This window comes from Orcinus orca, chromosome 20 (genome assembly GCF_937001465.1).
Source record: "Orcinus orca chromosome 20, mOrcOrc1.1, whole genome shotgun sequence".
Lineage (NCBI taxonomy): Eukaryota > Metazoa > Chordata > Mammalia > Artiodactyla > Delphinidae > Orcinus > Orcinus orca.
Genome location: NC_064578.1, coordinates 35,288,134 through 35,300,866, shown reverse-complemented (window position 1 = coordinate 35,300,866; position 12,733 = coordinate 35,288,134). Strand labels below are relative to the sequence as shown.

Genomic DNA, 12,733 nt, shown 5'->3' with positions numbered 1-12,733 from the left:
AGATGGATGGGTAAACAAATTGTGGTGTATATATACACAATGGAATATTATTCGGGCATAAAAAGAAATGAAATGCTGATACATGTTACAAAATGGATGACCTTAGAAACCAAAACGCAAATTTCATTTTATTATTATTATTAGTAGTAGTAGTAATAGTATTTGCCCATGCTACGAGGCTTGTGGGATGCTAGTTCCTTGACCAGGGATTGCACCCCAGGCCCTTGGCAGTTAAAACGTGGAGTTCTAACCACTGGACTGCCAGAGAATTCCCCTTATGTTAATTGTTTAAAAAGATGCCAGATAAAAAAGACTATATACTGTGTGATTCAATTTATATGAAACATACAGAAGAGGGAAATCCACAGAGACAGAAAGTAGATTAGTGGTTGCCAAGGGCCTGGGGGAGGGGGAAATAAGAAGTAACTGCTTAACGTGTATCAGTTTTTCTTTTTGGTGATGCAAATGATCTAGAAATATATAGTGGTGATGATTGCACAACATTATGAATGTAATAAGTGTCACTAATATTTATATTCTGTATATTTTACCACAATTAAAAAAAACTTTCCTAGAAAGCAAAAGGAAAAAAAAATCTTTTTCAGAGCTCTTTGGCATTATCTCAAAGTAATATTTACCCTAAATTCCCCAAAGGGAAAATTAACCAATTAAGATGTTGATTACACCAATGTATGCATTTGTCAAAACCCCTTGAATGGTACTTAACATTTGTGTGTTTCACTGTATGTAAATTTTATCTTAATAAAAATTAGCCAACCAATAGTAACAAAAAATACAACTGTACTACATACAAAAATAATCTGTGGAAATATGATATTGTACTACCTATAGGGTAGGTTGAATTACACAGCTTCCAGGAATCCAAGTATTCATCTATACTCCTGTGTAGGGCTCTTGGAAGCATATCATAAAGTTATTTCAATTACCACTGAAATCTAGAAGGAAATCCCATGTGGAATTGCAATCAGGGTAGATGGTCAGCAGCCTGGAGGTCACAGCACGTGCCTGTTGCAGACACTCACAACAGTAAGCAACTTGCTTCCTGGTCACAGAAGTCTGAACATAATTTCACTTGAAAGTTCTTCAGCTGTACAGCAGTCAATAATGACAAATATCCATTGCAGATAAAAATGTTTACAGTTGTTACATTGCTAGCTAATCCATTGCTATATCCTTAGGTCACCCTTGCACAATATAAAAAATCATGTGTTATTGTACCTGACAAATGCATCACTGAGAGATTTTTCTTCTATTTCAATTAGAAGCATCCAGTAACACTACTCCAAACAGAAGCAAATATTTAACAACATTCACCAAATACTTATTAAATGTAAGGTACATAGGATTATAATATTAGCATTCAATTCTGTATCCCCAATTTCACATTAAATAGATTTCTCATTTTTTTATCGAATTGGAAGTTGAGGGTGATTGTGAAAGCTTTCAGTTCTCAAGGAATTTGGTCAGTTTTAGGGCTTATCTCTTCCTTGCTCATTTTTTATACCAGATAGAAATGGGGTTATATGAACAACCCTTTAAAATGGCCTAAGTTAAATAGTGCAAGGGGAAAAAGTGAAACTACATATTCCAGGAAAACAAAAATCTGATAGAGGAAAAAAGTTATTATAAAACATTTCTTGGCTCTGCATTAAACTTTCATATTGTCAAAATATATATCCTGTTTATTAAATTTCAACGTTTAGAATCTATAGTTAGACAACATACAGATATAACTTTGACTATAAGAAAGAAAATAAATACTGTTAATTTTGTCAGTGTAGAAGTTCAAATTGTATAAGGTGAAAGGCAGAAGGGAGAAGAATTCAAAGTGAGGGGGCTAACTTCATCTCACAAAGAAGGAGCCAAGGGGCTTCCCTGGTGGCGCAGTGGTTGAGAGTCCGCCTGCCGATGCAGTGGACGCGGGTTCGTGCCCCGGTCTGGGAGGATACCACATGCCGCGGAGCGGCTGGGCCTGTGAGCCATGGCCGCTGAGCCTGCGCGTCCGGAGCCTGTGCTCCGCAACGGGAGAGGCCACAACAGTGAGAGGCCCGTGTACCGCAAAGAAAACAACAACAAAAAAAAGTAGGAGCCGAAAAGGACTTCCCTGGTGGTGCAGCGGGTAAAGCTCCTCGTTCCCAGGGCAGGGGACCCAGGTTTGATTCCTGATCAGGTAGATCCCTCATGCATGCCACAGCTAAGAAGTCCGCATGCCGCAACTAAAAATGATCCCACGTGCCGTAGCTAAGACCCAGCGCAGCCAAAATAAATAAATAAATATTAAAAGAAAGGAACAAACCAAAAAGAAGGAGCCAAAAGACACTGCATAATTAATGGAATTAGAAGTAAAGATGTCAGTATATGACTAAAAGTTACTGGGGCAGACATAATACCTAACCAATATCCACTCCTCTCTGCCTCTTAGTAACAGAACGGGCACCGTTTCTCAGTCTTGACACTATTGACATTTTGGACTGGATAAGTCTTTGCTGTGTGGGGCTGTCCTATGCATTGTAGGATATTTGGCAGTATCCTAGCCTTTACCCACAAAATGCCAGGAACACCCCACCCCTATTCGTGACAATAAGAAATATCTCCAGACATTGCCAAAAGTCCTGTGGGGGACAAAATCACAGCTGGTGGAGAAACACTGGACTAGGGTAAGATCACATACACATCACTACATCTTAAAATATCCCTAGAAGATTCTAATATGCAACCAGGTTTAAGAACCACTGATCTAAGCCAGTGATGTCAATCCTATTTCTTACAGGTTTCTCCAGCTCCCTGGCAGCTAGATGTGACCTTGTGGCATAGTTCTGGCCAATGAGATTTAAGTAGCAGTTTGCTGGTGAGAGGAGGTCTAAGAAATCTTATGCTTTCTAGATAAAGGGCAACCAACACAGCTTCTGTTTCTTGCCCATTGTCTTATTCCTTCTTTGTATGCAGATGTGAGGTCTGGAGTTGCAGCAGCCATCTTGTATTCAAAAGGAGACGACTAGTCTATTAAGGACAGCAGAGAGGAAAGCAAAAGAGAACCTGGGCCCTTGCGGGTGGTTTTTGGCAGCTGAACTAGCAATAAACTGGATTGATTAAGTGAGAAAAATATCTCCCTATGTGTTTAAGCCACTGTAGTCAGGTTTCTATTATTTGAGGGAAGAGCAATCACAACTGCTAGAGTTACAAATGTAATGAAGAGAGAAAGTAAAAATGTATAATACTATACTGGTGAGATGGGGCAGGGGAGGAGAGAGAGTGGTATAAACAAGCTTAATACTCATCTCTCATAACAGGAAGTCTAAAGGGATAAATCAAAAGTAGTTATATATACCCAAAAGAATTGAAAACATATGTCCATACAAACCCTTGTACTTGAATGTTCATAGCAACATTATTCCTAATAGCCCCAAAGAGGAAACAAACCAAATGTTCATCATCGACTGATTAACTGATAAACAAAGAATGGTATGTCCATACAATGGAATATTATTCAGCCATAAAAAAGAATGAAATACTTATACATATTACAATGTGGATGAACCTTGAAAACATTTTGCTAAGTGAAAGAAGTCAGACAACAAAAGGTCACATATTGTATGATTCTCTGTATACGAAATGTCCAGATGAGTCAAATCCGGAGAAACGTAAGATAGATAAGTAATTGTCAGGAGTTGGGGGGAAGAGCAAGGGGGAATGACTGCTAATGAATATGGGTGGTTTTTTTGGGGGGGTGGGGGGATAAAAATGTTCTAGAATCAGATAGTGGTGATGGCCACACAACGTTGCACATATACCAAAAAAAAAAAAAAATCACTGCACTGCACTATTTAAAACGATGAATTTTGTTCCATGTGAATTATACGTCAATAAAAAACAAAACAAAAACAAGAACAGAGACAGCTATGTAAGTGAAGTATTGGAGATATGGAAGGATCCACTGAAAGACAGACTTGAAAGTGATTCCTTCTTAGGAGCAAAACAAAGAAACAATTGCTTTTCATTATTAGCCCTTCTGTATCACTTGATTTTTTTTTAATATGTTCGTGTTACTTTGGTAAGAGAAAAGGAAAAACAGTGGCATAAGACTATTTCTTTCTTTGTAGCCTTGGCTAAGCTAGCGACTCTAGTAAGGAAGAACTTTTTCTCTCTCTCATTTCCAGGCAGGTTGCCAATTTAAATGGCCTTCCTTTCCTGCTGATCTCTGCCAACTTGGTGTCAGACAGTGAGAACTAGCTTTGAAGTAAGAAAGCTTCTAAGAAAAATAAAAAGCACATTCTTAACTAAAGTCACACATTTATAATTATTCAGGCCCATGACTAGCAGAATGTTTTTCATAATGGAGAAAAAGTGAGGAGTATCCTAACTCAAAAATAAACTCTACCTCCCTTTAAGAGCTTTGCACAAGAATAAAAAAAGAGCATGTTGAACAGCAAAGACCTGTCTCATAAATTCAGATCTCAGCTCCAAACCAGTGGGACTGATGTACGTGGTCATTAAAGACAGAACTTTGCAGATATTAGAGCAGAAATGTAGGCTCCTGGGCAACCTATTTTCCTGAAGAAGGCACTTTCCCTCTGGAAAGGACTATGAAAGGCCTATAATGCAAGGCTTTTAACAGATTGATTTTTAATGAATCCACAGTCCCAACTTCTTACAAGCTGCAACTCCAATTCAGAAGGAAAAAAAAAAAAACCCAAAAAACAGACACACTTTCATTAGATGCCCTGTGGTTTCAGCAGCGGGTTGACTGTTTTTTTTGTTTTTTATTTTACATTTTTTTAGATTAATTTGTTTTTTTCTTTATTTATATTTGGCTGTGTTGGGTCTTCACTGGGCTTTCTCTAGTAGCGGGGAGCGGGGGCTACTCTTTGTCGTGGTGCGCGGGCTTCTCATTGCGGTGGCTTCTCTTGTTGCGGAGCACGGGCTCTAGGTGCGCGGGCTTCAGTAGTTGTGGCTCTTGGGGTCTAGAGCGCAGGCTCAGTAGTCGTGGCGCAGGGGCTTAGTTGCTCCGCGGCATGTGGGATCTTCCCAGACCAGGGATCGAACCCGTGTCCCCTGCATTGGCAGGCGGATTCTTAACCACTGCGCCACCAGGGAAGCCCCTAGTTGACGGCTTGATGGCTGAGAGTGACCATGGAGGGGGATGGAAACTGGTGTGTTTCCCCCCAACCCCACCCCCGTTTCTGTCTCCCTGTGACTTTTGCCACATCCATAAGTAGAACCTAAAGCAAATGGATTCAGAAGTGCATTTAGCTTCTCCTGTTTACTTCTGGTGGTTGCCCAACGCAGAAGCACAACTACTTCCCACTCACAGTAAGGAGCAAAACCTCTGGCTCCTAACATGGATGAAGACTCTCTTGAAGTCAGTCGGTGTATTTTTAGTTCTTCAGGCCCAGCAAGGTTTTTTTCTCATTCAACCCACTTTTTATACCACAATCTCACATTTTCTCTCTACTTTCTTTAAGCGTTCTGAGCCTCATGTGACCTTCCCACCCCCTCCCACCCAGGGGAATTTTTTTCGTATGCTCAAGGAGTTACAGGGGATGGACAGAAGAAATTGGATGCTGTCCATCGGTCCTTGATCTTGCTGACCTCACTGACTGCCTTGGTGTTATTTTCATCATGCCCCACAGCAAGCAGGCCCAAATGGGAGGATTCTGGTCTATTTTAGTTACCAACCCATATAATGTTTGCCAAGGGCATTGCCATTTTGAGTCTAGAAGGCCTATATGAGCCAAAGGAACAATGATGGTAGATCTTCCAATGCTACGGTTGAGTCAGGAAGAATTCAGCTCCCACTTCATACACCATCCCTCATAATGAGGAGGAGGGCACCCCCCCCACCAGAACGAGCAGCAGGATGGCTGCCGACAGCACCAGGCTCACCTCCTGCTAGCGGCGTAACAACCGTGAAAAGGAGTGTCTCTTTCCCAATAGTTCCAATGAAAGTCTCAGAACTGAATCCCATTGGCCTGGTTTGAGTCATGTGCTCATCCATGTACCAATCACTGTGGCCAAGTGAGAGGATTCTGATTGGCCATGCCTAGGTCATGTGCCCACCCTGCCTGGAATACATGGACTGATTGAGTGGAAGGGAAACCAGGGTTGTAGCTATCGAAAAAAGGGGGGATGAATGTCAGAGAGACTAGAACACTGGCTTTATATATGTTTACTTAAAGAACAAAAAAACACAAGAAGAAAAGATGAGGACAAATACTGGGAACAGGAAAGTCACTCATAACCCCTAGACAGATACATTTTTGGGAGCAATCTCTACATACCTTTTTGACTTATTTATTGAGCATTCAGTGTACCCAGTGCTCTAAGCTTAGCAAGGAGGTCGGGACTGTAAGACTGGGTCAAAAGTAAGCACACTTACTTTTGATCTAAATGCCCAAACTGCCTCAGGAAGATTTCATCTATGTACTCCACTCACAGTGCCTAGAGCCCCACTTCCCTTCCCCACCGCCCCAGAGCAGCACAGCTGGAAAACTCTCCTCCCACAGAAGAGATCTCTTCCCAGGAAGGCATTCTGAGGAGGCTCCACCTCCACCTTACATCTCTGAGGCCGACAAGCTGGGAAGGCTAGAAAGTGTCTCTTACACCCTTTCACCTCCTTGTGGGAGGTGCCACACCCTATTCTGGTGTCCTTCCCTCCTGCGCCCCCTCCTGGCAGGAGATGGCTTAAGGCAGGACCTTTCCAGGGCCATTTACATTTATTCACAGGGCCTGGGAAGGCTAACTGGTGGAATTCCAGACATCAGACCTGCAGGGGAGGGAATCCTATCATTTGATGTCAGGCAGCCCTGAATTTGATTCCCAGCTTTGTCACTTTTTAAAAGCATGCGGCTTTGGGAGAAATATTTAACCTCACCAAGCCTCCAGTTATTTTGAGGATTAATTTAAAAGAATGACTATATTTCAAATACCCATCAGGAGACTTGGTTGATTTAGGCACCCAGTAAACATAATGTTACTATTATCGTTAATAAATATTATTTATTTACAGTGGAGTACACTGGCATGGGGACCTGCTTTGCTGGTTGACCTTTGCCAAGTTCCTTCCCCTCTCTGGACAACGAAGGTTGGGCTAGATGATCTGCCTGTTCTGAGAAAATGGGACTTCCAGGTGCAGGGCATGATGGAGGTCCAATGCCAGAGAGCAACATGGTGTGCATACGTGCACCTGTCTGTGTGTGTGTGTGTTTGGGGAGCATGAGTATATGTGTGTCCCTTTGCACTGGGTGGAGGTGTTACCCCCGGAAGCCCCCAAATCCATGCAGAGAGCTGTGGCAATCACTTCAGTGTTTGGGAAAACCTGGGAGGCAGGCAAGGAGACCAGTCTGCAGGAGACCAAGGTTGGGCTCCCAGCAACTGCTGGTAGCTCCCTCTCCTTCCCTGGGCTGCTTGGAAGGCACAAGGGGGCTGGGTGGGCCAGGGCAAGTCCTCAGCAACTCTATCTCCGTGGAAAAGGGAATGGCAGGCTCAGGTCTCCTGCGGGGTGCTGGCTGGCGGCCAGGCCTCTTTGTCAATGTTCCGCAGCTAAATTCAGTCCAGCTGTTGCCCAGGAATCTGATATTAACAAACGCGTTCCTGGGACAGCTGGTCCTTCCTACCGCCGGAAGCCTTGGCCCCTGAGCCTGCAGCCCGGGTTTGGAGGGTTTGGAGGTTTTGGAGGGTCCTGGGCCCTGGGATCCCAGGTCGCTAGTTTCTTCCGCGTGCAGGTAGGCAGTGTTCCCTAGCTGTGCTGATTTATGGCCAGGTTATCACGTTCGTCAAGTGTTCGGTCAAGAATTCAAAGGTGCTTGAATCTCACTTCATCTTGGGAGCCAGCTCCAGACCAGCTTGATTTTTTTTTTTTTTGCGGTACGCGGGCCTCTCACTGCTGTGGCCTCTCCCGTTGCGGAGCACAGGCTCCGGACGCGCAGGCCCAGCGGCCATGGCCCACGGGTGTAGCCGCTCCGCGGTACGTGAGATCCTCCCGGACCGGGGCACGAACCCGCGTCGCCTGCATTGGCAGGCAGCCTCTCAACCACTGCGCCACCAGGGAAGCCCCCAGCTTGATTTCTTCTGTCACTAAATGTGCTTTCCTTCATGTGAGGCTCTCTGTCCAGCAAGCTTGGGAGGGTCAGGCTGCTTAGAGCCCTGGGGGTGGGGGGTGGGGTGAGTCCGGGAGTCTAGGTTGGCACTCCATTGCTTTTCCAGGTTTTGAGCTCTACTGGACATCCTTCGTCTTCCCCACCCCCTCCCATCCTCCCTCCCTGTTTTTTCTTCCTGCCTTCCTTCCAAGCTACTATGAGCCAGTACCTAAGTAAGTACTCATAGTAGCCCTGCAGGGTAGGCTGTATTATCTGCTCAGAGCAACTGTTAAATAACCTGACGAAGGGCACGACAGCAGAGGCTGGTGGGGCACCAGTTTAAATCCAGGTCTGGCTGACTCTGGGTGGGTGTTTCTCCCATTCTTCCCTGATGTGCTCCTCAAGCTTTGGGCCTGGCACCAGGGAAAACGCGATGAACTTGGATCCCTGCCCCAGGGAGCTGGCAGTGCAGGGAGCAGTGAACAACCACGAGATAGAAAAGGGGGGCAAAGCAGGGCGGGAAATCATGGAGCAGATGCAAACCCAGAGGCATCCACACAGAGGTGATGACTGAAGTCGGAGAGTTCTCGCTGAGAGCGGGCAGCCCTCGGAGTTGGTAGCTCTCTGAAGGAGAGAAGGACGTGACAACTCAGTGCAATGTGAGATTCTAGGTTGGCTGTTGGTTCAGGAAAAAAAAAAATGCTTCAAAGGACATGAATTAAAGCAATCGATGAAATTTAAATTCGACTGTACATTTGATAATAAAGTGTCAATATAAAATTCCCTTAGTTAATATTTAAATTGTAACTACATAAGAGATCGTCCTGCTCTTAGGAGATACAGCTGAAGTACTTCAGGGTGATGAGTCATGATGGCTCTAACTTTCTCTCCAATGGTTCAGCAAATAATAATAGTAAGTGTACACACGTAGAGATAAAGCAAAGTGGCAAAATGTTAACAATTGGTGAAAACCAATAGATGAAAGATATAAGGGTATTCACTGTACTGTTCTTGCAACTTTTCTGTAGGCTTGAAAGTCTTCCAAATGGAAAAGTTAAAGAAAAGAAGTGGGAGCAGGGAGAGGAGGCAGCAAAGGAGAAGAGCAGGGGGACGGGGCAGGCTCCTGGCAGCCGAGAGAGAGGACGTGAGTCCAGGAAGGCAGCAGAGGCTGCGGGAAGGTGCGCGGTGGCAAGGACGTGGGGACAGCTGAAGAGCAGTCTGTGGGCTGTGGGAGGACGCTGCAGTCTTGGAGATTCGGGAGCGCAGGAGAGCTGGAGGTGCCAGGAGTGGGGAGTACGCTCTCAAGGGTTTCTCCAGAGGTGGGCTGGAGAATGGCTGGGCAGGCTGGGGGAGCACGGCAGCGTTGGGCAAAGGCCTTCATAGGTCGAGAGAGGCCTGAGCTCTTTGCTCAGAAGAGACGAAAAGGCCGATGGGGAGAGAGTTGACGAAGAGCCAGAACAGCCCGCGTTTTGTTTCCTTCAGAGCTCTTATCAGTGTGGAATGATTTCATCTGAAGGTATTTATTACCGGCCTGTGGAAGCCCCATGAAGTGTAAGCCTCTTGAAGGCAGCCCCTTCCTGTTACCTGTCCTCTGTCCCTTCTGTTAATCTTCACTGCTTTATCCCTAGCAGCTGTCAGGGGCTCAGTATTTTTGAATGGATGAATGACAGGGGGTGTGCTTGTTTTCTGGGGCTGCCAAAACGAAGGACCACAGACTGGGTACCTAAACAACAGAAATGTATTCCAGTTCTGGAGACTGGAAGTCTGAGACCAAGGCGTCAGCAGGGTTGGTTCCTTCTAAGGGCTGCGAGGAAGCACCTGCTCCAGGCCTCTCTCCTTGGCTCACAGATTGGCGTCCTCTCCTTGTGAATCTTCACATCACCTTCCCTCTATGTGTGTTCGCCTCTGTGTCCAAATTTCCTCTTTTTATAACGGCACCAGCCATATTGGATTAGAACCCACCCTAATGATTTCATCTTAAGTAATTATATCTGGTGATGACCCTATTCCCAAATAAGATCACACTCTGAGGTACTGGCAGTTAGGAAGTCACCATATCAATTGTGGGGGGATGCAATTCAACCTGGAACGGGGAACAGGAGGGAAAGGAGGGAGGTGGGAGTGCATTAGGGAGGGAGGACGGGGAAGGCGGGGCCCTGGGGAAGGCGGGGCTGGAGGTGAAGCTGGGGCTGCTGGGGGGGAAGTTGGGGCACCCAGCTGAGCGTTAAAAGAAGAGAAAAAGGCTTTCTTGTTGTGTGTGTCCGCAGAGGGTTGAACTAAAGCCAAGGGAGGATGTTTTGGTTCAGTTAAAGGGAAACCTGTAAATTAAGAGATAGGACCGTCCAAAAACAGAGGCAGGTGCCCTGAGAGTGGGAAGTGAGTGTTCCATCTCTGGGAAGAAAGCAAGATCATCGGTGACACACCAGGGCCAGTGAGGATGGCATTCCAGCCCGTGGGCACTGGACTTATTCAGGCCTCAGTATTGTGTGAGTGTTCCTCTGTGCCAGGTTTGGCTGTGCTGAGGAAGCAGCTGTGGACTGAAGCTCCTAGGCTGTCTGGGGTCCAGGGAGGAGTGATCATGGAGGTCCTTTCTGGTCCCTTTCCTGCTCAGGAGTGGCTGGGAACACCGGCCACACCTGGGCAGCCTTGCAGGGAGCAGAGGGACAGGACCTGAGAGTGGGAAGTGAGTGTTCCACCAAGTGAGGACCACCAGCCCAGCAGGGCCCCAGCAAGGCTCCGCCCACACATGCCTTCCCTATGAATGCCACCTGGCTGGGCTGCGTGCAAAGTGCCCCTCAGGCCATACCCCTGACCCTGGGTAGATCAGGACACCTGGGCTCCGTCCAGGTCCATCAGTAATGCTGGGCTGGGCCACTGTGGGCCGGGCACCTCTCCTCTGTCAGACTCGGTTTCTTCATTTGTATAAATGAGAACAGTGGTTGTAGGTTAATGTGGGTGGTCAGCAGTGTGATAGAGGAAGGCTGGAACTGAGTCAGGTCCGCTCTGGGTTTGAATCTCCATTTTCTCACTTCTCAGCCTAATGACTGGACAAGTCACTTAGCCTCAGTAAGCCTGTTTCTCATCTGTGAAATGGGCATGATATCAGCCTCCTCCAGGGTTACAAAAAATTGTGCTTTACCTCAATGCCCGGCACTGGGGCAGCTTTTCTAGTGATTCATTTTGTTATTAATAAGAATCCTTTGTAAGCTCTGAAGGGCTGCACACATGCCAGTCATTGTTATTAATAATCAACTTAAGGCCATGAACTTGAGTCACTTAGGAAGGAAGCCTGGGGGTGGACATTGCCCTGGGGGACCCCCAGTCTGGCTGCATCCTTTTCCTCTTCTCTGCTGGTCTGGGAAATCAGCCAGTACCAGGAGGGTCTGTAGGAACCAGACAAGCTCCTTCCCTTAAGGGAAGGCCCAGTTCTTGCTTTTTCCCCACCTACTAGCTGCTGCCACTTCTAGAGGAGCCCAACCCCCATCCCATAACCTCAGTTTAATCACGAGAAAAACTAGAGGCAAATCCCAATTGATGGTCATTGTATAATATACGTGACCAGTTCTCAGAACTCTCAAGGTCGTTAAAAACAAGGGAAGTCTGAGAAACTATCATAGCCAAGAGGAGCCTACGGAAACATGGCAAGTAAATCCTGGATGGGATCCTGGAATGAAAAAGGACATTAGGAGAGACTAAGGAAATCTGAGTACAGTATAGGCTTTAGGTATATGTGTCCGTTCATTAGTTGTAACAAATGTGCCGTACATATTTAAGATGCTAACAGTAACAGGAGAAATTGCTTGTGGGTGTGTATGGACGGAATATTTGTGTCCTCCTCAAATGGGATGATATTAGAAGGTGGGGCCTTTGGGGGGCATTAGGTCATGAGGGTTGAGCCTTCCTGAATGGGATTAGTGCCTTATAAGAAGACACAGCTTGTTTATGGTCCCTGCTCTCCTCCAGGTGTGGATACAAGGGGAAGACAACTAATTGTCTGCAACCAGGAAGAGGGCCCTCGCCGAGACACTGGATCTGCCAGCACCTTGATCTTGGACTTTCCAGCTTCTAGAACTGTGAGAAATAAATGTTTATTGTTCAAGCCACCAGTCTACGGTATTTTTGTTATCGCAGCCCAAACTGACTAAGACAGGGCAGTGTATGGGGACTCTCTGAACTACCCTTGTAAACTTTCTGAATATCTAAATCCATTTTTAAATCATTTACTTTTAAAAATGCCAGTTTTTAAAAATTTATTTTTATTATTATTTTTTAAAATTTATTTTTGGCTGCATTGGGTCTTTGTTGCTGTGCATGGGCATTCGCTAGTTGTGGTGAGTGGAGGCTACTCTTCGTTGTGGTGCTCGGGCCTCTCACTGTGGTGGCTTCTCTTGTTGCGGAGCATGAGCTCTAGACACGCAGGCTTCGGTAGTTGTGGCACACGGGCTCAGTAGTCGCAGCACATAGGCCCTAGAGCATGCGGGCTTTGGTAGTTGTGGTGCACGGGCTTAGTTGCTCCGCAGCATGTGGGATCTTCCCAGACCAGGGCTCGAACCTGTTTCCCCTGCATTGGCAGGTGGATTCTTAACCACTGCATCACCAGGGAAGTCCAAAAATGCTGGTTTTTAAAAGAATAAGAA

The 12,733-nt window shown here is 45.9% G+C and overlaps 1 long non-coding RNA gene across 1 annotated transcript in view; it reads left to right on the top strand.

Moving 5' to 3' along the window:
* The window catches only part of LOC117199430 (uncharacterized), a 30,017-nt gene extending 17,822 nt beyond the window's left edge, over positions 1-12,195 (top strand). Inside the window, exon 2 of the long non-coding RNA XR_004480657.2 lies at positions 12,060-12,195. This is a non-coding gene — a long non-coding RNA (uncharacterized LOC117199430). The remainder of the gene's footprint in view (positions 1-12,059) is intronic.
* Positions 12,196-12,733: the final 538 nt, after the last annotated feature.